This window comes from Manis javanica, chromosome 4 (assembly GCF_040802235.1).
Source record: "Manis javanica isolate MJ-LG chromosome 4, MJ_LKY, whole genome shotgun sequence".
NCBI lineage: Eukaryota > Metazoa > Chordata > Mammalia > Pholidota > Manidae > Manis > Manis javanica.
The window spans coordinates 127,471,334-127,494,813 of NC_133159.1; the positions used below are offsets into that span (position 1 = coordinate 127,471,334).

At 42.9% G+C, this 23,480-nt stretch overlaps 2 pseudogenes; both read right to left on the bottom strand.

Annotated features, from left to right (window-relative positions):
* Positions 1 to 4: 4 nt before the first annotated feature.
* The window catches only part of LOC140849038 (ubiquitin carboxyl-terminal hydrolase 43-like), a 34,868-nt pseudogene continuing 11,392 nt past the window's right edge, over positions 5 to 23,480 (bottom strand).
* LOC140849238 (nicotinamide phosphoribosyltransferase pseudogene) lies at positions 10,147 to 18,351 on the bottom strand (annotated as a pseudogene).

Below are 23,480 nucleotides of genomic sequence, written 5' to 3' on the forward strand. Positions count from 1 at the left end.
GTAGCTGCAGGCCAGAGAAACCTGGATTCTGCCAAGACAGAGACAGAGGAGGTGGGTCATCAGGCCTGTTTAAATTAGACTCCTACAGGCAAATAAATTACTCAAAATTGTAGTTCTTTTTGTCTAGAGTCTATTTTGAATATTCTCTTAATAATTAGTATTCAAAACCTAGAGCTATAAAGGCTTCATTTTCTTAAGAAGAGACACACTGTACCTTTGAACATACTGACCTAACACTGCTGAACACATTAAATTTTCCAAAATGATGATCATGCTGTTTTTCAGTCACACATGTGTAACTGGAGCAGGTGCTGGCACAGTCAATGGAAAAATCAATCAACTATGTCAATTATTAATAGGTAACTTGACTTATTTTAAGATGATTTATCATCATCACCAAATTGCCAAAAGAAGGCAATTATCTAAAAGCAAGTTAGTGTATATTTTACATACCAAATACTTAATAAGTGTTTATACACTATAAAATAGGCCATATAAGAAATTCCACCTATGCTTTCATTCTGAGATGTACGCTTTTTTTAATACTCTAACATTTCTGAAATTGAAGTGTTTTAAACAACATTATTCACAATAGTCAAAAAGGTAGACACAACCCAAGTGTCCATTAAAAGATGAATGGATAAACACAATGTGGGCTATACACACAGGGAATGTTATTCAACCTTGGAAAGGAAGCAAATTCTGACACATGCTCCAATATGTATGGATCTTGAAAATATTTGGCTTAGCGAACAAAAAAAAAAAAAAGACACAGAGGACAAATATTGTATGAATCATCCACTTATGTGAGATACCTAGAGTAGGCAAATCCACGGGGACAGAAAAGCCAGATGGAGGTAAACAGGAGCTAAGGGATGGGGGATGGGGACCTTGTTTAATGGGAATAGAGATTTTGTAGGGATGATGAAGATTCGGGTACAAAAAATGGTGATGGTTAATGCAACACTGTTGAATACAGTTAATGTGCACTTGTGAATGAGCAAAATAAATGTGTATATTTTACCACAGTTAAAAAAACATATCCATGGCATCTTCAAGTGAACAAAACACAGTTCTTAAAATTGCCACTGATGACCGTAGCTGTCAGGGAGAAAAATAAGAATTTCTTCCAAACTCTGACAAAGATAAATGGCAGACATCTCTACTTAAAAGACACTGATGAAATACAGATTGAAATTCACCATTCACTGATGAAATGCAGACAGGGGAGGGGTGGGAGCACCATAATTCCAGGAAAGAGGGATTGTACATGGAAAAAAGCATGACTCCAACACACTCAGTGGGCTGTGAGTGAGCTCCTGCGGGTGTCACAACTCACGCATGCAGGGAGCAATGGGACGCGAGGCCAGTGCGGTGAACTGGAACCCGGTTGCAAAGGGCCAAATGTTAAGTGCAGAGAGTGTATGTGCCAAACTGGACCATAACCACCCTCTGGTTGACCTGCAGCTTCAACAGCGACAAAATCAATGGCTAGAAGCAAGCTGACTTCAGGCTCTTTGATTCAGGGCTGGTCACAGAAGGGTGTGCTTCCTAAGGAAACTGTTACTTCAGTACGGAGCTGAAACTCGCTCCTGGCACCCCTAATTGCTTGCTGTATGATGGCAACATAATCAAGTCACCTCTCCCACAGAGGCAGCTTACTCTGCCTGTACACAAAGAAAATTTACAAAGTGACCATAAAAAATGTCTTGGCAATGATAAATCTCTTTTTTCACAATTTACATGAATTCATTCTGACCAAAAAATTGGTTATTTCTGTGAGAGATTTTCCTCTATTCTTGGCTAGGGAAATTCAGTGAATATTCATTCAATATATGTTCACTATTTGTTAATCTCTTCAGCTCAGTGTTGAGAACTGTGAATGGATTTTTTTCAAATTTTTACCATATTGAGCCAATATTTAATGCAGTACTAAGAGCATGATGGGTTAAATGGATGGGCCAGCCTGGGCACCTCATTTAGAACCACTACTCCTACAGAAAATCAAGTCAGCCTAGACATTTACCAATGAATCTGTAGAAAAGCATCCAGAGCTGAGTTGCAGGGTGTCTCTATTAGAATTCTGCTGGCCCCACCAATTGCTTTGAACAATTTCTAAAATCAAAATGACTACAGAGGTGCAGAGGCCCAAGTACACATGTGACCTGGAGAGCAAGGACAGTTGAGTACAATGTTCACATGAATGTGGTTTTATTCACTTTCAAAAATCAGGAGCACAAGTTTGGAGAAAAGCTAAAACTATTATAAAATATTCTGACCTACTTAGAGAGAACTTAGGGTTTCTAATTTGGGAGCTGTGGTAGATCTGCTGGGGCAGTACACAGAGCAAAATCTTTTAGAGATAAAGGTTGGAAATGAAGGTAGAGAAGGTCTTTAACAAAGTGATACTTGGTATAAATCCTGAATCAAATGTATGGTTTTCCCTGACCAGGAAGAAACATGAATTATCAAGAATCGCCTCTGAAGTAAGTTGGGTACATCCCCCAAATGAGAAGTTCTCACCAAGAATAGTTGGGGGGAAACAAATGCCAAGGCTACTGCACCATCCCACAAATTTCAACATCTTATGGGCCAGGCAGCCACCAGAATAGTTCTGAAACTCTATGGGCCGAAGGAATGGTTTTAGAATATGTAGTTTTCATTTGGAAACTACCAATCTGAGAATAAATAAATGAGCAAGGCTAAAAAGGTATTTTCTTTTGAGTCTCTAATCTCAGTTTTTAAAATTGGACAAAATTATCTTTAGTATCTAGATTTTCATGTTTAGACATAAACATCAATTCTAATTTTCCATGGAAGTTACATCTAAAGTCCCTTGAAATTTTTGATCCAAATACATAAATTTCAAATTCTTGCAATAAGCTCTCCTCTGGGAAGAACTACGGTGAACTGTTAAGTACACAAAATTGAGAAGAATAATGTAAATCCCACTCTTTATTCCAATGGTGTTTAGGAAGATTTAACAAGGAGAAAGCTCTGTCTGTGAAAGGTATTTTGTAACACCGCAGAGGGAGAGAGGACAGGCCATAAAATGGTTTCTGCCTTGCAGATAAATCAAAGTTGTTTTATACAACAATATAAACCCTCATTGACAGCAAGTTCTCATCTCCCCTGAGCCACTTCTACATTCCTCCCCCATCCCTACCCCTCACACACACACACACACCTGCGTGCACACTGACCTGTACTGTGGACTCACTCTTCATGAGATAGCAGACCTTGCTGAGAATGCACTGCTGGAGCTGAGCCCAGGAAATGGCTCTGTCTTCCCTTATTAGGAAAGGTGAACCAAACCTGAAATATCCAAGGACATCGGGTTATTTCACCAAAGGGAAGAGCAACAAACACCAACAGTCACGAGACCATGAGCCTCTTCATGGGCTTCTCTCCATCAGATGAGTTCGGCACAAAGCACAGCACAAAACTGCCATCAGAGAACCTCAGTGCAAATGGAGACACTGCACTGTAAAGAGATGGCTCCAAATGATTGGCCGTCTGAGAAACATTCTTCCCTGGTGTTCTCCCCATCGTTGAGAGAAGGGTAAGAGAATATTGCAGGCAGAGATAAACCCAGAGGGAACCCCATGCAGCTGACACACTGATGGTTTTATGTGTCAGGAATATTCTCATAACTGGGAATGCCTCCCATTTCCCAACCCAGGCAACACAGAGCAGGGACATTGTACTGCTGAGAACCCAGATGTGCCTGTGGCTGTCAGTTCCAGCTTGGACATGGGTACCACTGGACAGATCACTGACCACCCGTTGTTCCATGGCCACACCACACAAGGTTGTGGCAAGATTCACCATGACAAGAACGTGAAACTGTTGAGGAAACTGCTGAGGCACAAATCTGAGGTGGCGTGTCTAGGCGGGCAATGGCATTACATGCTGTCCACTGTTGTAATGGACAGATCAGTTTATTTACCTTACCCTCTATTGTTGGGCATTTAGGTTGCTTCCAATTCTTTATTTAAACAATGCCTGCACATTGCAGGAACTACATACATTCTTGTATACACACCTACACCTCTGGGTGCATATGAGTAACTGTTTCTTTGGGATAAAGTTCCAGAAGTGGAAATGAAAAAGCAAAGCTATTTATTCCCAAGCTGCTGCCAGAAAATCCCCACCAATTTACCAGTGAGGCATGTGCCCCATTCCTTGACCCTTGCCCAGAATGAGTATTATCAATTTTTAAAGTTCTTTGCCAATCTAAAAGGTTAACAATAGCATCTTGCAACTGAATTTCTTCTATTGCTAATGAAGCTGAATAGTTTAACCTAGGCTTGAATTTTTTCTATGACCTAATGGTAACTTCTGTGCCTCATTTCACTAGAGATTTCTCTCACTAATTTGAGAGCCAGGTTTTTTTATACGATGTATAAACATCCTTCATTTGTCACCTGATGTAACTATTTTTCCTCATTTGCACTTTGCCTTTCAAATTTGCTTTTAGTTTAAAAATTTAAATGTATTTAAAACCTTATCTCTTTCCTTTACAGCTTCCTGCCTTAGGTGTTCAAACAGACCCCCTGACCCAAAGACAAAATATTCCTCTACATTATCTTCAAGTTATTTTATGGGCCTTTTGCATAATCACCTCTCTAATCAAATCTGGGACTTATACATGTGAATTTATGGCAGGAGAAAAAAATAGATTAAATAAAATAAAAAGAAACAAACCATTAGCCCAGCTTCACATACTGAACAATTTGCTCACTTTCAAGTAATGTGAAATATACTGTCTTTATCATATAATAAATACTTAAATATACTTCGGTCTAGTCTGTTCATTGATTTAAGTGACTATTCTTCTGCCTCTGTAACAGTATTTCAAAACTTAAAGCTTTATTCTGTTTTAATACAGCCATCCTTCCTTCCTCCTTTCCCCAGTATTTTCTCACTATTCTTATGAGTTTATTACCCTAGACTCATTTTATAAACATTCTATCAACCCAAAATTTTTTATTGGTGTTATATCTTTTAAACATTTTAATTGGATTCTACAAGGAAACTACCTGCTTTTGTGTATTTGTTGTGTAACCACTTCTCCAACTCTTTGATTAGTTCTAATCACTTTCCAGTTCTCCCTGGCCCTTAGAGCAGATGGCAGTACCATGTGCCAATAGAGGTAATTACATCCCCTCTTTTGTGACAGCCAGTTTCCTTTTGCTCATCTTATTGCAACACTGCCTGGAACTTATGACACAGCACTGAACAGCAGAGAAAGCAATTAATAATTGTTCCTGAAATTAACAGAAAAGCCTCTGATGCTTCATTGTTAAGGGCAATGTTTGCCATCTGCTTGAGTCAGCTATTTCCAATCCTCCTGATCAGAAACTGCCTACTCCTAGTTGATTAGCCTTGGTAATGGATGTTTCATTTTATCAAATTAGAATTATTCTAGACAGAATTCCAAGTACATGTGTATAAATCCCAGACATTATGTTAAAAGAAGAAGTTCAACATACCTGCTGGCCTGTTGCCCTGACCCCACCAAGTTACAGAAGAGAATCAGCACCGTGTTCTCACTATGGACGGGCAGGCATGACCGCTGACCACCACGGACTGCAAAGCGTGGGGACACTGCCAGGCCAGCTGGACATGCTGAAGACAGAGAATTGAGTTTGTATTCCTAAAGGAGCTGCTTTGCTGGGTCAGAACCCCAGCTTCTCCGGACCCTCTTCTCTTTGAGCACTTCTCTATTAACCACTGTTGGGAGACACTTAGCAATGGGTTAGGGGAAGAGATAGTAAGGTTTGTGGCACTTGTGCCATCTGGCATGGCATATGAATATCACACACATGGTGGTTTTCACCATTGTGTCCAGCCAGTAATTTCAAAATGTGGGCAGGGATTTTAATATGTTTGAAACCCAGTCTAAAAAGTACTCCAAAATGAGTTTGGTTGCTTTTATGCCTTGATCAGGGAACTGCAGAGTAACCATGCTCTTAGAAAATCAGCATAAGTAGCACACAGGGAAGGTAAGAATCTTTACCCTTGAGGAAGAAGAATTAGACTATCCTCAATTTCCCATCACTTCTGAAAATTTGGCTTTTAAGGCACAGATGTATCACCTGTGATTGAATTTGAAATGAGGGCTTGTCTCACTGAGTTACAATCAGGGCCAGTCAATGTCGCATCCCATGCCCAGAGTCTCCCTGTTGACTCAGGGCTACTGCAGACACCTGGTTCCCACAGCCAGCCACCTAGGCTGACTGACGGTCCAGGCCGGGACACAGGACTCATCTGGGCTATCCGGTAACACTGGCCAGAGCCCTCTATAGATACGGGCCTTCTTGCCTGGCTTAATTGGGCCACAATGTACACTGACCTACAATGAAAGACTGTCAGGAACTGGCCATCTTGGCCATCCCTAAGTTTAGGAAAAGCAAGCACTGGGAACTGGGACTGTTAACAGAAACCACTGAACTTCTTTGGCCACCTACTGCTCCAATTTGTAAAAATTTTACTTCAAGCGTAGACCTTGAACACCAGAGTCCTGAAGACAAAGGTTACCCAAGCACCTGTTCTAAATAGAGATTCTCAAAGGTGATGCCAGGACCAGCATCACCTGGGAACTTGTGAGACATACAAATCCTCAGGCCCCACCCCAGACCTACTAATCAGAAACCCTGGGCCCAGAAATCTGCTTTCACAAGCTTTCCAGATAACTCTGTTACTCATTAAGGTTTTGAGAACCTCGGCTGCATTAATTGAATAATTTCTAGTAATCAACCATCTGTACACCAAATATCTGAGAAAATAAGCCTGATGGGTCCAAGTATTAAAACTAAATGTCTTATGAGCAACCAATGAGAACCCTCTCAAGCCTGTAACTCATTATAACAAAATGAAATTCTGAAAAGCACCACAGTACCTGAGAGCATCTCCTGGCCAGATGGTGGAGGGGCTTGGAAGGCGTACACATCATCGCCCTCTGCAATAGTATTAAGGTCTTCTTCATCAGAGAAAGACCGCTGGAGTCCACTGGGATACAGTTCAACCAAGATCACCTGGAATGAGGAGGATCATTTTCCCTCTGGATTTCTCAAAGGGAACTTAACAAGTAAGAAATATGAAAGTGTCCAATAGTCTTAAATCTCTCTTTTACCCTGTTTTACCTTACCTATCTAAGTGAGAAATACTACTTCTCTTTAGTAACAAAACACAATAGTTATAACAACTAGACTGAGCACAGAGATCTCAACTGCAATAATAGAAGGCCAGCCTGCTGAGGGATGGGGTGGGGAGGAAAACTGAGGAGCTGAAGTTTTATACCAGCTAAACTATCATTGGCTGAGGCTGAAATTAAGCCCTCTCCAGATTAAAAGTGAGAGTGTTTACTACTAATAGGTCTCCACTGAAAAAACTTTTAAATAGTGTTATATCAACTCTTTTCACGTTATGTCACATGTGGAACATATTTTTATGGAACACTGAGGCAAGCAGAGGAAGCTGGTCTTGTACTGGAGGAGAGGGGTGACTGCCTTTAGGGTCCCGGCTGCCCCAGACCCAACTCTGTCACCTCGTGGGCTGAAGGGATCAACATCTCAGCATGTATAACTCATTCCAGGCTCACTAGCTGGGACCTCCTCTTGTAAAAGACTCATCTCAGGGTTAAAAAGCAAACAAACTGAATCCAGAAAGAAAACCTGAGTTGTAAGAAGATACAATGAACCAAAGAAAATGGTAAACATTGGTAATTGTAAACATATACTGACTATATAAATCTATAAAAATAACAACTATTGCTACTACTACAACTGGGGAGAGAAGAAGAAGAATAAAAAGACTGGACAACCATATCCACCTAAAGTAATATCAAGTCAAAAAGGTATATGGGAAGTGGATGCATACCAAGATCCTTGAGTCATTTGGGAAGATTAACTAAGACTTACTGGCACTTTAATAACCCCTAAAAACATAGAGCTATCTATGTCCCAAACCAGAAGAGACAGAATAAAGAAAAATGGTTCAATCCAAAAGAAACAGTAAAGGAGAGAAAAAAGAAACAAAGGAAAAGCAGAGTAAATAGGAAGTACAAAATAAGATGACATAAATAAATCCAAATGTATCCATGATCACAGATAATAAATGTGGGACAAACCTACCAGTTAAAGTGCCAAAATAGATTTTAAGATCCAATCAAAATGCTTACCTTGCCTGCACTTAAGAATCCCAAGTGATCCCTGTCCCTGAACAAACTTACGTCACACCTCTCGAATTTCTGGCAGTGAACTACCTCCCTCACACTTCCCGCTTTAGATCTTTCATGCCTGCTATTTCTTCCCAAGACTCTCACCACTTTCCTATTTTCTCTAGATCTTTCTCAATTGACCTCCACTGAAGGAACTTCTAAATAATAAAATAGCCAAAAAAAATGTTGTCATATTATGTCATAGAGCACGTTGAGGTTACAAAGTGAGATACACTTTTTTCCTCACCTGAGATCTTCATAAAACTGGTGATGGAGGTCAGAGGGATTGATTGGGCAGGCGCAGGAAGGGGCCCCCAGGGCGATGGAAAGAGCCATAAGTTCGCTATGAACATGAAGTTTATAAAATGGTTCCCAGCACTTAGTGAGCACTACTGAGAGTTAGCTATTGTTGGGATTATTATGATCATAATCATATGCATTTAGTAAATAGCATTTACTAAATAACTGGGCAGTGTGCCTATATTAACCCATTTACTAGCCATAACCACCAGTATTATCCTCATTTCACAGAACAGCCAACGGAAGCACAGAGAGGTCAAGTAACTTGCCTGACAACACACAGCTCTTAAGTGGTGGAGGTAGGCTCAGGTTCCAGAGCCCACTGTCATCATCATTCCTGCAGTGTCTTTGGTATAAGCAGGTGAGGCATCAATTGTTTCAGAGCAGAAGCACCTATAGTTTTACCAATTTCTTTAAACTCTTTGCAACTGAATACTCCCTTAGTCCCAAATATTTTGTTTCAGGCAGAGCAGAGAAAGGTTCAGGCATTGGAATTTCAAAAGCTTCCCACTAGTTTGACACTAGTGTTCAGCCAGCAGGGGGACCCACTGGTATAATCCACCCTCCTTATTGTACCAATGAAGAAACAGAGTTCAGGAACTAGCAGCAAATAGCTAACACTGAAACAGCATTTCAATGAGACAGCATGCATCTCTGAAAGCCAAGTGCAACTTCTGTATTCCACATGGGTTTGCTCATAGTATAATGTACCATATTCTTCCAAAATATAAGGGATTTCTGGACACAACATTCCTATCTTAAAATCTACACTAACTTCCCTGGGACTATGGGACAATACCTGGCTGGCAGCCCATGCTTTAGGGTAAGGAAACCAGAGCTGGTATCACAACCAGGTTTCCTGAGTTTCTATGGAAAGCACCAGGCCTGCTTGGTTGGTTTTCCATTGAGCAGACAAAACAGGAAAAACCAAGGACAAGCAAGAAACCCTAAGATTTTCAAGGTGCTGGCCAAGGTGACCCGAAGTGATCTGGTCACAGCAATTTGGTTCTCCTGGGTACAAGTTTTCAGAACACCAACCATGACTTTAAAAAACAGACCCAAGTATTCAGTGTTCAATCACACTCACCGCCTCTGGTACATTTCCCTTTGGGAAACCCATGGAAATGTTTGGGTAAAAATGGTGTATCAGCCATTGGACTCCAGCCAGTGGGGTACCTGACATGTGTGGGGTCTCCTCTGCCCCCACTTCCCTTCCAGCCTTCTCGCATCTCCACCCCCACCTCACTAAGTATTAGACCAGCCAGAGGATTTTTGTCACTGAGAAACTTCCAAATCCCTGTTTTCCATTAAGCAAACAAATGAAAAGGAGTATTTCTCTTGGACTTAATCATTTTTTTAAGCCTGCTAGCCCTAGGCGAGGCTGCATTTGTCTTGTCGAGATGCACCTTTTAGACTGGTTCAGGGACACGGCTCTGACAGTGAGGCACGGACCTCTGCCAGGGAGCAAGAGATTGGTAGTTTGGAAAAAAACAGAACGGTCTAATTTTATATTTAAAGACTGAAGAAAATACAGTTTTCATCATAAATTGCAGAACAGATGTGAAATATACCTGTTTTTTAAATATGAGAAGTAAGGACAGAGTGAGTGGAACCAGTAAGGTCAGGAAGAGAGAAAGGCAGCTATACTTGTACTCTGGGTGTGACCAGGCTTCAGCGATACCCCGAACATGCCTGAGGAGCGCCCATCCTCACCACCCCTCCGAGTACACACAGGCCTGTCCTAGTAACCCTCATGTGCCCATGGGGGCAAAGGGCAGAAAATCATCCCCTTGACCTTCAGTGTTCACTCTATTTCTCCCTAAGGTGTTCATTCTCATCAAACCGCCCTTTACAAATCCAACCTGGCCAGTGCTACCAAAGCTCAGAACTGCTTTGGTTTCCACTGTACAAAGGCCCAGAAACAAGTCCCAGGTTTTGACGATGTACGTTTCACCACTCTGACCTTTTGCTGCTGCCGCATACACATCTTGCACCTCAAACCCGGCCAACTCCACCTACTCCCTGAGCCGTGGAACTGATGTCTTTGCAACATATAAGGCAGGTGTCACCTCTCCAAGATCTGTTCTGAAAAGCCTTCAAAAACTTACTCTGTCCAGAAGGGAATGCTGCTTGGAACGGGGACCAGATTAAACTTTCTGTGAATAAAAGCTACAAATGGCATGAAGAAACACTAACAGGCAAAAATCCTTGGTCAGTAAACTTCCAGATGTTTTCAGGTCGTAGTCATAACCGTATGGAAAAACTATTTTTCCTCTAGTATACCCACCACCCTGATACTATTCCTCCTTCTCTCCTCCAGCCAAAGTCAAAATCCCAGCCGCCTAAAAAGCGGGGGGAAGGGCGATGGAGGAGGGAGAAGCGCGGTGAACAGGAACCTCTGAATTAACTATAATAACACCTCCAGCTTTTAATTTCATAAGGAAGGCTGCCACTGGGTAACTCTGCATGCCAGGCAAGCCCACCCCGGTGGAGAGAAGTCCGGAGAGGGTCGGGAGCAGTAGGAGGCACTACTCAGGGGGCACCTCTTGGAGCAGTGCCCACCGCCCACTGCAGACGCCCTTCTCACACCTCAAAAGCCCCCACCTAGACGGATGTCCCTAAGTACACTCTTTCTTTGCTAAAGTCTATTAGACAAAAAGCAGTATTTTTAGCTGCCACCAGTCCTTTTTTTCAGCATGAATACCTCCCTTCTCACATTATCCTACAGTAATCTCCCCAAAGAACCCTCGCGGTCCTTAATATCGAATCAGCTCCAATGTCACCACTTCAGCAATCTTCCCAACTTACCCATACCCATCAGGCACCTTGTAATGCTGCGATTTATAATAAAAAATACAGCTGACCCTTGAACAACACGGTTTAAATTGCACAGGTACACTTATATGCAGATTTCTCTGAGGAAAAATTTTTTGAAGGTTTACAGCAATTCAAAAAAATTTTTCTCTAGCTTACTTTATTATAAGAAAACAGTATATAATATGTGTGACATGCTGAATTATGAGTTAATCGACTGTTTATGGTATTGTTAAGCCTTCTGGTCAATAATAGGCTATTCATAGTTAAGTTTTAAAGAGTCAGTCATATGTGGATTTTTTTCATTTTTCATTGATACAGTATTACATTGGTTTCAAGTATACAACACAGTGGTTCAACAGTTACACGTTACTAAATCCTCACCCCAACTGGTGCAGATACTATCTGTCAACACAGAAGACATTACAGAATCATTGGCTGTATTCTCCATGTTATACTACCATCCCTATGACCAACTGATATTATGGCTGAGATTTTTATGCCCCTTTATCCCCCTCACCTTCTCCCACTCACCTACTCAACACCCCCCACTGATGGTAACCACAGTCACTTCTCTGTTTAAATCTACTGCTATTTTTGTTCATTTTGTTTTGTTTTTACATTCTACAACTAAGTGAAGTCCTGTGGTATTTGTTTTTCTCCACCGGGCTTATTTCACTTGGCATAATACCCTCTAGGTCCATCCATGTTGTTCCAAATGGCAAGATTTCTTTCTTTTTTCAAGGCTGAGTAATATTCCACTGTGTATACATACCCACATCTTCTTTATCCATTCATCTGTTGATGGACACTTAGGTTGCTTCCATATCTTGGCTATTGTAAATCATGTGGCAATAAAAATAAGGGTGCTTATGTTTTGAAACATGGCTTTTGTTTTCCTCAGATAAATTCCTAGGAGTGGAATTACTGGGTCAAATGGTATTTCTATTTTTAGTTTTTTGAGGAACTTCTTTCCACAAGCTTTGTAGTATAGCTTGAAGTCAGGGAGCATAATACCCCCAGCTGGGATCTTTCTCAAGATTGCTTTTGCTATTTAAGATCTTTTGTGGTTCCATATGAATTTTAGGATTATTTCCTCTAAAAAATGTCATACTGCTTTCCACAGTGGCTGCACCAATTCGCATTCCCACCAACAGTGCAAGAGGGTTTCCCCTTTCTCCACATCCTCACCAACACTTGCTATTTCTTGTTTTTTGGATAGCAGCCAGTCTCACTGGTAAGAGGTGATATCTTATTGTGCTTTTGATTTGCATTTACCTGATGATTAGTGATGTGGAGCATCCTTTCATGTGCCTGTTGGCTATCTGTATTTCTTCTTTGGAAAAATGTTCAGGTCCTCTGCCCATTTTTTAATCAGGTTATTTGGGGTTTTTGATGTTGATTCATTTTAGTTTATATATTTTGGATGCTAACCCCTTACTGGATAAATCATTTATGAATATATTCTCCCATACTGTAGAATGACTTTTTGTTCTGTTGGTGGTGTCCTTTGCAAAAAAGCTTTTTAGTTTGTTTTATTTCCACTTATTCATTTTTTTACTTTGTTTTCCTTGCCCAGGAAGATGTGTCCAAAAAAATTGCTTATGATTATGTTCAATAGATTTTTGCCTGTGTTTTCTTCTAAGAGTTTTATGGTTTCATGTCTTATATTTATCTTTAGTCCATTTCAAGTTTACTTTTGTATGTAGAGTTAGACAGTAATCCAGTTTCATTGTCTTGCACACAGCTGTTTTTCCAGCACAACTTATTGAAGAGACTGTCTTTTCCTCGTTGTATATGCATGTCTTCTTTATCATATTTTAATTGACCACATACGTGTGGGTCTCTATCTGGGCTTTCTATTCTGTTCCACTGATCTATGGGTCTGTTTTCATGCCAGTACCACACTGTTTTGATTACTGTAGCTTTGTAGTATAGCTTGAAGTCAGGGAGCATAATACCCCCAGCTGGGATCTTTCTCAAGATTGCTTTCGCTATTTAAGATCTTTTGTGGTTCCATATGAATTTTAGGATTATTTCCTCTAAAAAATGTCATTGGTATTTTGAAAGGGATGGCACTGAACCTGTAAATTCCTACATGGATTTTTGACTATATGGGGTAGGTGGGGTCAGTGCCCCTAACCCTGAATTGCTCAAGGGTCAACTGTATATATCTGAGCTCCTATAACCCTTGGAATTTTCTAAGTGATGAAAGTCATAAAGGTGAAAGGAGCATCTGTCGTTATTCATGACAAACCCCTTACAACCACACCTGAGGTATATTAATAAGGTGCTTTTTAGAGAGCCCCTAAAAAACACAGGATGGAACCTGGAAGGCGGGGGACCCAACCATAAGATTGGAGAATGGGGACTTGCAGCCCTCTGCCACCAACCCAACCTCCTCAAGGGAAGGGAACCAGAGTTGAGCTAATCACTAACGGCCAATGATTTAATCAATTATGCCTAGTAATGAGGCCTCCATAAAAGCCCTAACAGAAGGGGTTTGGAGAACTTCCCTGCTGGTGACCATGAGGAGACGTGGGAGGGTGGTACAACCAGAGAGGGCGTGGAAGCTCTCAGCCCCCTTCCTCCACATCCTGCTGTGCATCTCTTCCACCTGGTGGTTCCTGAGTTGTATCCTTTTATAATAAACCAGTAATCTAGTGAGTAAACTGAGCCACTCTAGCAAATGATCAAACCTGATGATTCGTTCAGAGGGTCATGGGAACCTCTGATCTGTAGCCACTTGGTCAGGAGCACAGGTGACAGCCTGGGGCTGTGAGTAGTGTCCAGTGAGGAAGTGGGGCGGTCTTACGGGACTGAGCTCTTCAGCTGTGGGATCTGACGCGCTCTCCAGGTAAACATGTCAGAATGGAGTTGAACTGTAGGACACTCAGTTGGTGTCTACAAGGAACTGCAGAATTGCTTGGCGTGGGGAACACCCTCACCACGCACACCTGGTGTCAGAAGTACTGTAAGTACTGTAGCAGTAAAGAGCACTGCAAAGGAAAAGAGGTTTTCCTTTCAGCCCATAACATGCCCTTCAAAGCACCCTCAATTTGTCTTTCAAAGCACTTGCCAACTATATGACTATATACAACCCAGGAGTCTCCCTACAGTCTCATCCTCCCCTAAGTCCATCCATGCCACATCCTTAAACTCATTAGCAAGTCCTGTTGACTACATCCAAAAGATGTTCCTTTGACTTCTGTCCATCTCTACCCCTACCTCCAGAGCCCCAGCTGCCACCATCACCCAGCCACAGGGAGGCTGCACGACATGGGCTGCAGCTCTGTGCATCACCCAAAATAACCAGCATGACCTCTTAAATCAATAACTAGACCACAACCTGCTTTAAATTTTGCAGTTGTTTCCTGTGCCCTTTAGACTAAAACCCACTATTGGGCCAGATACCTGCACCACCAGATCTCCATGCACCTATTCACCTCAGTCTCACCTCCCTCCCTACACCACTCGGCAGCAGCTACCCTGGCCCTTTGTCCCTTGAACTTGCCAAGATATTCTCATCCCTTTGCCTTTGCAGTTTCCTCGACCTGGGATACCCTGTCCCCAAACAGTTGAATAGCTGAGAACTGAGAGACAACTTAGTTCTCAAGTCAAATGTCCCTTCTGCAAAGAAGCCTCCCCTGACCATCTTATCCAATGCTGGCTGCCTCCTCCTGCACCTCCCAAGTTGTGCCTTATCATTCCACCGGCCACTACCACAGCGGTTTGCTGATGTGTGTATTATGTAACACCCCCCAACAGAAGGTGAGCTCCATGAGAACAGGGGCTGGGCCCAACTCCTGGCACCTAGGAGAGAACCTGGCATGTCATAGGTATGATTAAATATCTAGAGAAAAAATGGGCATATCTGGTTAGATTTTCTCTCTCGTGGGCAAGGTATTAGGCTCCTTGCTGTAACCAGTGGATCATGCACGTTATCAGACACTCAAATACTTGAAAGAAGGAAAGAAAGAGAGTACATGGGGACAGAGGGGAAAAGGGTAGAGAGATGAGAGAGCAGAGAAGTAAGTGAATGTGTTGTGCAAGGACACCAACGGGTGGAACCTGGTGGCGATTATTCACAACCCTTCCCCACGGTCTAACACACCCTTGCCTTGTCCTCCCCTTTCCTTTCTGTATTTTCTTTTCTCTCCTTCTCTGTTCTCCTTCTCCTGTCTCATTTTTGTTTCAAGTAGCCTCTGCTTTGAGCAGAGAAAAGATGGAAGCCCTACAAGTAGCTTTCATGGTCAGAAAAGGTCAGTAGCCATGAAATCCAGGTCTCCCCTACGCGTACCACATCTCTCAGGAAATAAGTGGGCCTCCCTTCATGTATAACAATGAGGCTTGGCTTGCTTAGAAGAGAGTTTATTTTCTCAATGTGCTAAGTAACCAAGGGCAGGAACGTGTGCCCAGGGGTCATTCTGGCTGTCATACTTGGTCCTCCTTCCCAGTGGGGCACAGAGTAAGTGAACTGCTCAAGTGCTGTGGATTTTCCACTCCATAAGAACAGCGCTGGCCTTCTTCCAAAGCATTTCAGAGACTATCTGGTCTCCTAACTAAACAATCGTCTCAAAGAGAGCCATCATTTCCAAGTCTTTTTTAAGACTGTGTTTTACTTGCTGATTAATGGACACAAGGCAATGTAATTTATTTTCAACTGTTTTCTTGAAAGTCTGCGCTCATAAAAATCATGAAAAGTTGGAAAGAGGGTTAAATCACTGAAACTTTATATCTTACACAATTTTGTCTGTACAAAAATGAAAGTTAGATATAAACAAAATAATAATTTTATGCAAATCTGTTTTATGTGATCTTCAGTTATATATAAAAGTTTGTTGGTTTGGTTATTTGTGAAAATACCAATACCGGATTGAATTACACTATCTATTGGCAAAGGACCCAAAAAGCTTACTTCAGCATTAATCTTTTACACAGTTAAGTGCATTTCCTATTTTGAGATCACCTATACACTGGAAAAAAGAAAAAATGAAAGGGCAGGATGTCCATAAATGAACAAATCATTTGGCTGTCATGTACCATAAAACACAACACCCACCTGTACAATAAACATTATGCATTACATACACACATGGATGTACATGTGTGCATGCATGTAAACACATACACAAGCATGTACCCACAGCCAGTCATAAAACAAAGCTTAATGACAGGCTACTTTCAGTTCGATACTCAGCTTTGCATTTGTTCTTACTTCATCAAATGAATAATTTTTTGTCACCTTCCCATTCTGTGGGAAGACCCCAGTGTGGACAAGATCTGGACCATAGTCCTCTAGGTCTCCTTTTCCTTCTTCAAGTGCAACAAAATTCTCTGCTGGTGTCCGATGTAAAGATAATCAGCCTTTTTTTGGACTTTTTGTTGAGATCAGCAACTAGGTCCTTAAAGACATTAATCCCAAGGCCACTGGTTACAACCTAACTACACTTGAACGATTCAAGAGATCTCTTGCAAGCGTCTGAAGCAAGCCACCACCAGAACCGAAGGCAGTATTTTCAAGATTCCATTTGTTTGGCTTCATGCCTTCTACAATCTCTTGTAAGGTACTAATATCTACTCAATCTCCTTGAATAATTCTAAGAGAAGGAGACAGCAACTTGTAGCTCTTTGAGTTCTCAGTAACAGGGAACTTCTTACCTAAAATATTCAAAACCTTTCATACAGTGCCAAGAGGATTTCCAGAATTGGGTCTGATTATCAGTGGTGCAGCTGTACTTCCTGATAATATTAAATGTCTTAGATTTTCACCCCATATTTTCTCACAGGCATTAAAAATGTCATAGCTATCGCTGACCACAGATGCAGGCACTGATGAAAACTGTGTTACTATATGTTCAAAAGCATCTTTTTCATTGTCTTTCCCCTAAACTGTTATGGTATTGTGCTCTGCCGCTGCAACAGAATAACCTGCAATAGGATCTTTTGTTCCACAGTATTTTTTAATTAAGGTAATTCTCGCTACCGTGTCTGTGCCTTTGAAGTTAACCAAGTGAGCAGGCCCTCCTATGCCAGCAGTCTCTTGAGAAGAGACTCCTCTGTAGCCAAAGTCATGTAATTTGTATTCCAGACCATCTAAATTACCAGAGGTTTCTAACAAATATTTGGCCAATATTTTCTTCTGCTCTGTAGAATTTGTAGCTACTCATTGAGTACCAGGACCGAACAAGAACAGTCCCAATCCAATCTGTAAGCCAGTAGCCCTCTGGGTCTGTGTTTTCCACTGTGAAGAGAACATTTCCTTGGGCAATGACAGAGCCTTCTCATATCCAACTATTTTTACTGGTAATCACTGAAAATCATAAAAATCCTAAATCAGGTCACTTTCTGGGCAATTTTAAGTCTTCTCCTCCTTTTCAAATACAAAGAATACAAATGCCCAAAATGCATGGAAGTAAATGGCCATTAAGTATGTGAATGCCAGAAGAGTGAATAACTGTTATTTTATTTGATATAAATAAGAGGAAAAAAAACAACAGGAGACTTAGGAAAGATACAGCAGAGCAAAGGAAAAGTGAGAGTACATGAAACACTCAGAGAAAAGCGTGCCTTTGAAAATGATCTAATGCAACATCCAGAAGAAAAATATAGAAAGTGTTTTGGTGTCCATAATGAAGAATGAGAGGGCAGAGTTTCTGAGCAACTAGAGTAACAGCAGAAAAATCACAGGAAAAGAACAAGGCAAGACGGAACAGCAACGGAAGAGGAATTCCAAAGAAAGCAGAAGCAGGCCTCGTGCTTCACAGACCTATCAAAGGTCCAACCCTGGTTTGCCCTCGCTATGCGTCCTCTAAAAAGACCAACCCGAGATTGTAACTCCCCTCCTGGGGTTCTTGTAAGTATTAAATTTAAAAAATGTAGGGGTGAGCATGTCACCTAACAGACACTCTGTAACCAATGGCTTCCCTAAATCCTGATTATTGTGCTCATTTCCACCTCTAAGCAGGGTTCATTCTTGTTGAGTATGTTGTAACCCATTCAATCCTACTCATCCTTCAGAGTCTGTCAAAATGCACACCTCCTCCAAGAAGCCCAGGGACGTTTCTCCCCTTTCTGATTGCTCACTGCAATTAGTACTCTCAATAAAACATTATTACTTCACAATAAGTCTGCCTTCTATGAATCTCTGAAATGCTGATATATAAAAGCCCAAAGAGAACTTTTCTGAAGTCAAAGTGTGTAATTATATATATTTTTTATATTTTCCATAATGCTGGGAAATCTTGAGCTCGAGATAACATGTTAAACTGGACTCTCTGGCTATAAAGAACAAACAGGAAGGGTCTGGCCAACTTTTCAGTGATTGTCTGCTGATAGATCCCAGCCTCCACATTTACATTCTGTAGAACCACCCTTGCATTGAACCTCCTTCAAGGGGGATGGGAAGCCCAGAGGCCAGCAAGAAGGCTAGAAGAAATACTAAAGGGCAGAGATGACAGAAGTGACTGGTTAACTGGGGCCTGTAATGGGAAAAAGAGGGTGTCTGTGGGAAAGAGAGGGTTGCTGTTTTGTGATCTCAGGGTAACTATGTCAATGGTAGGCTAGTTGCCAGCATACAAATTTGCTGAATCTTCGGGAGATACCTTCTAAACACAGCCCATTCTTACCTATATTCTTACCTATATTGGGCTTGAAAGTGGCTTTGCACAAAACTCTGACCTAGAGAAAGCTGAGCCGATGGCGATGGGAGGTTTTCAGAGGTTTTACTGCCTTCAGGCTGAATCTGCAAAGAAATGAGGAAAGGAAGCACAATTAGATACATTTCCCATCACTCCAGCACGTCCAGGCCAGTGAGCCTCTGGCCTACTCCTGGGACCACATCGCCCCTCACTGGGCCTGGGTTCGGCAGAAACCGGACCTTCATGTTGCCTTTACCATAATTCACTGCTCCTCCACTCACTTGACCTCCTTAAGAGAGAATGTGTTGAAAGAGCTGAAGCAAGAACCTTGGGGAATGCACACACACACTCACCCAGCCTGAAGTACCGCCTCTGGACTCATTATCCCATCCTTCATCTCCATCCTGCTGGGGCTTGTGTTTCTGGACACCTCCTGTACATGTCACGTGGGCATGCTAGCATCACTTCAAAGACATTGCACCAAATCTTCCCATCATCCCCATCCACATCTTCCCGTGAGCCAGTCTTCACATGAGGGCTGTTTTTCCCAGACAAATCAGGCTTTGCCCCTTAGTGCACTGCACACACCTCCTTCACTTCACTTATCAGTCCTTCTGAGCCTTCCTCATGTTCTCTTCTGCATCGGTTCCCTTTGCTGCGTGGCAAACTACCCCAGACTAGTGGCCTAAAACAACAGAAATCTATTCTCTCTCACATCTCGAGACCAGATACCCCAAATCAGTGCCCCAGGCCAAAATCAAGGTGTTAGCAAGGCCACGCTCCTTCCGGACGCTCTTGAGAATATACTCCATGCCTCTTCCAGTTTCTGGCTGCTGTGGGAATTCTGCGGTCTGTGGTCACACTGCTCCAGTCTTCAAGGCCAGCATCTTCAAAGAGCCGGGAAAAGGAATGCATGTGAAGTGTTTGGGGTGAAGTATACCAATATTTGCAATGTAATTTAAAGTGCATCATTTAAAAATAAGATGATGAAAAAAATAGAGTGATGAGTAAATAGAGGGATGGAGAGATGGATAAATGTGGTAAAGCAATTTTATTAAAATGTAAATCATAGAAACTAGGTTCACTGTATAATTAATTCAACTTTTCCATATGCTTGCAATTTTCCATGATAAAACAGTGGGATAAATAAGAGTGACAAATACTCAGAAAGGTTGCTCTTACTTGTCCTTCTATTTTACGAAGCACAATTTGACCAGAGTACAGGATGTGCAGAGGGAAGTAGAAAACAGGGCTGGAGAGCAAGTCCGGTGCCATGCTGGGTGCAGCCCTCAGTGTCCTAAGGATGAGCACCTGGGTCAGGACACAGCCTAGTAACAGGGCTAAGAACTACAGCCTGGAATTGGATGGCCAGGGTTCAAATCCCTGCACTGCCACTTATCTGTGGGAGTTATTCAGCCTCTGATTCAGCTAAATAAATTACTTTATCTCTTTGTTTAATGTTTCCCAACTGTAATAAAGGGATCATGAATGAAAGTATTTATCTGATAGGGATTTTTTGACATTTCATCAGTGAATATACACGAAACACTTGGAAGAGTGGCCGGCACACAGTGAGCACTACATAAATGTTTGTTCTGGTTACACAGTGGCGAGTATCTGATGTTTGGGACCTAGGCGGTAGCTACATGCACAGAGTGATGCTTTAGCGTGATAGCCAGGCACAGGATGAAGGAGGTAAGTCTGGAATGAGCACACAAGGAGGTAAGTCTGTAATGAGAAGAGGCTTGAAGATCAGGCTAAAACAAGGTAGACTAGACCAGGAACCATGAAAATGAAAAGGAGGGATTGGCCCAAGACGTAACCGTGTATGCAGCTCGTAACAACACCTCCTGGGGAACAGAGTGAGGGAGGAGAGAAACAGGGCCAACGCCAGGCTTCCAATCTGGTGCCTGGAGAACGTTCCATCAGCAGAAGAGGAAATTATCAAAAGGAGAAGTGGGTCAGGAAAGGGCCTGCGGAGTTGGAGGGCAATCAACACCCAGAGACACCTCACAGCAAACAGACAAGGGCTCAGCAGAGAGAGCTCGTCCCTCTTGGAGGCAGGGGGGATGCTGGCATTTGTGGCTGCCCAGGATTCACTCCTCTTTGGCAGAAGCACCCCTTTCGAACACTGAATTCAGCCCATGGGGAAGCGGGCAAGGCTCTTTAACCAGAGGTCCTGCCCTCCCTTACAAAGGGTCAGGCCCAAGACCCCTGGTGGACTGGTGAGACATGCCTGTCCTGCACTTGAATCCTGAACAAAGTGACCACAAGCCGAGACATGGATTCTAGCAGCAATGTCCAGGCCAGAGAGCCAGAGCAGTTCCTGCCACTGCCAACCACAGCCTGGAGCTGATTCTCAACCGTTCCAGGCCTGGTGCTTCAGCCTTCCCTTGGACCCTGTGTGCTGGCCTTGGTCTTCTGATAAACTCCCTTCTTCTCCAAGTCAGCGGAAGATGACTGCTGCTACTTGCAACCCGAGACTTCACACTGACTGCAGGCTGCTAGGACATCACGGTGATGATGCAGCACGCTGGGAGTGGCAGGGGAAGGGGTCCCCAGGGACAGGGTATGGGAAGAAAATCCAGAACGAGGCTGCAGTGAGAGGTAGCAGAGGGTCATTCCCGAAGCATGGACTGTGAGGTCAGACCAGGCTGGCTCTGCTCTGCTGGCCAAGTGACCCTGAATCTCTCTGAGCTTCATTCCACATCGAAAAGGAAAAGCAGGGCATCTACCTCATGGAGCCATCATTAAAATAAAACATGGTGATGTGTATGTCCTGCCTGGCACACAGTAGGTGCTTAATAAATGTTAGCATCCTGGTCCTCTCCCCAACCTCATCCCTTTCTTAATTCTGCCCAAGTAGCACTCTCTCTAAGATAAATTAGCAACAAGATCGTTTGTGTGATGGTGTCTATAGGGCAGTAAAAATACACCCTTTTGGCCAGATGAAAACATTACAACAACTGAGAAGAAAGTGGTTCTTCCCATTTCAAATAAATCTAGCTATGTGGCTTTCATAGATTTGAAACAGAAATAATCTCAAAGAGAAAAATCACTCAGAGTTACACAGAGGATAGTCCCCTTCCCTTCTTGGAAGGGGAAAATGAACTTTTCTACCAAATAATCCTAATGGTCCTGCTGTTTACCTTCAAGTGTTCACAGCCAGGCCTCCACAGGCAGCCCAGTTGCCTGAGGGCAAATGTCAGGAGGGGCTTTGACCCCAGACAGAGTAAAAGATCTTTTTTGGCTTCAATCAGGTCAAAAATTAAGAGCCAGGCAAACTCCTCACTCTGGCCCACACCCACCGCCATTCTTGCCTGGCTCGTGGCCACTGTGGCTTCCTGGCGGCTCCCAGGCCCACTAGAGGAACAGGAAGCAGCTGGCGTGGCCAGGGACAATGAGCGAGGGGCAGAGAGGGGCCTGAAATGAGGCTGAGGGGTTGGCAGGCCCAGTCAGGTAGGGCCCAGTAGGGCCCAGTCAACCACATAGCAGGCCGGATTTTGCTCTACATACAACAGGAAGCCACCGGAGAAATTTCAGCAGGAGTGACGTGATCTTACTCCCTTTCTAAAGAGGTCACTCTGGCTGCAGTGTGAACATACATATAGTAAAGGGGCACAGTGGAAATTGGAAGACCAATTATGGGTGCTTTTATATGGGTCTTGAAGTTGTGAGAGAATTATTGGCAGGCCCTCTTGGCTTAAATAGACACAGTGCCATCTTAAAGGAAGCTTGGGGTGGAAGGGGGATGTACCATAGTTGGGAGCAAAGGCTACAGAGCAGTGGCTCTCAACCAAGGGTGCTTCTGTCCCCCCTTGGGGCACTTGGCAATGGCTGGAGACACTCTCTTATCAGTCACAGCTGCAGGGGCCACTGGCATTCAGTGGACAGAGGGATGCTGCAAATGTTCTAATGCACAAGACAAAGAACTCCCCATCCCCAAATGTTGAAAGTGCTGAGGCTGACACCCTGTTCTAGAGCCATAGTTCCCAGCTTTGGATCCTGGCTCTCCCCCTGCTTTGCTGTGTGACTCGGGGCAAGTTACTTACACTCTCTGTGGCCCTCCTCACCCTTATGGCCGATGCCTTTCCTGCCACCAAGGGACAGAAGAGGAAGACTGAAAAGCAGTTTAGAAGGCTGCCAATCCCTCTTAGTCTCCAGATGGGAAGAGCTGCCTGGCACAGCCAGGGAGGGTGGTGGGGGAACCAGGACAAGAGGCCTACCCTGTGTGGCCAGCAGGAAGACAGTCACGATAGGAAAGGGACCCACACACTGCTGTGGAAACAGACAGACTCAGGTTCAATTCTACCTCCCTGAGTAGAAGTTAACTGACATAGGACAACTCACTTAATTTAAATTTTCATGAACTATAAAATATGAGCTGTCCTTGCAAATATGAAGGCATGATAACTCCTTAATTTATTAGCCCCATTCGAGAGTTTATGCGTGAGTAGTGAAATTAAGTTATGAAAAGCATCCAGTTATGACACATAACATTC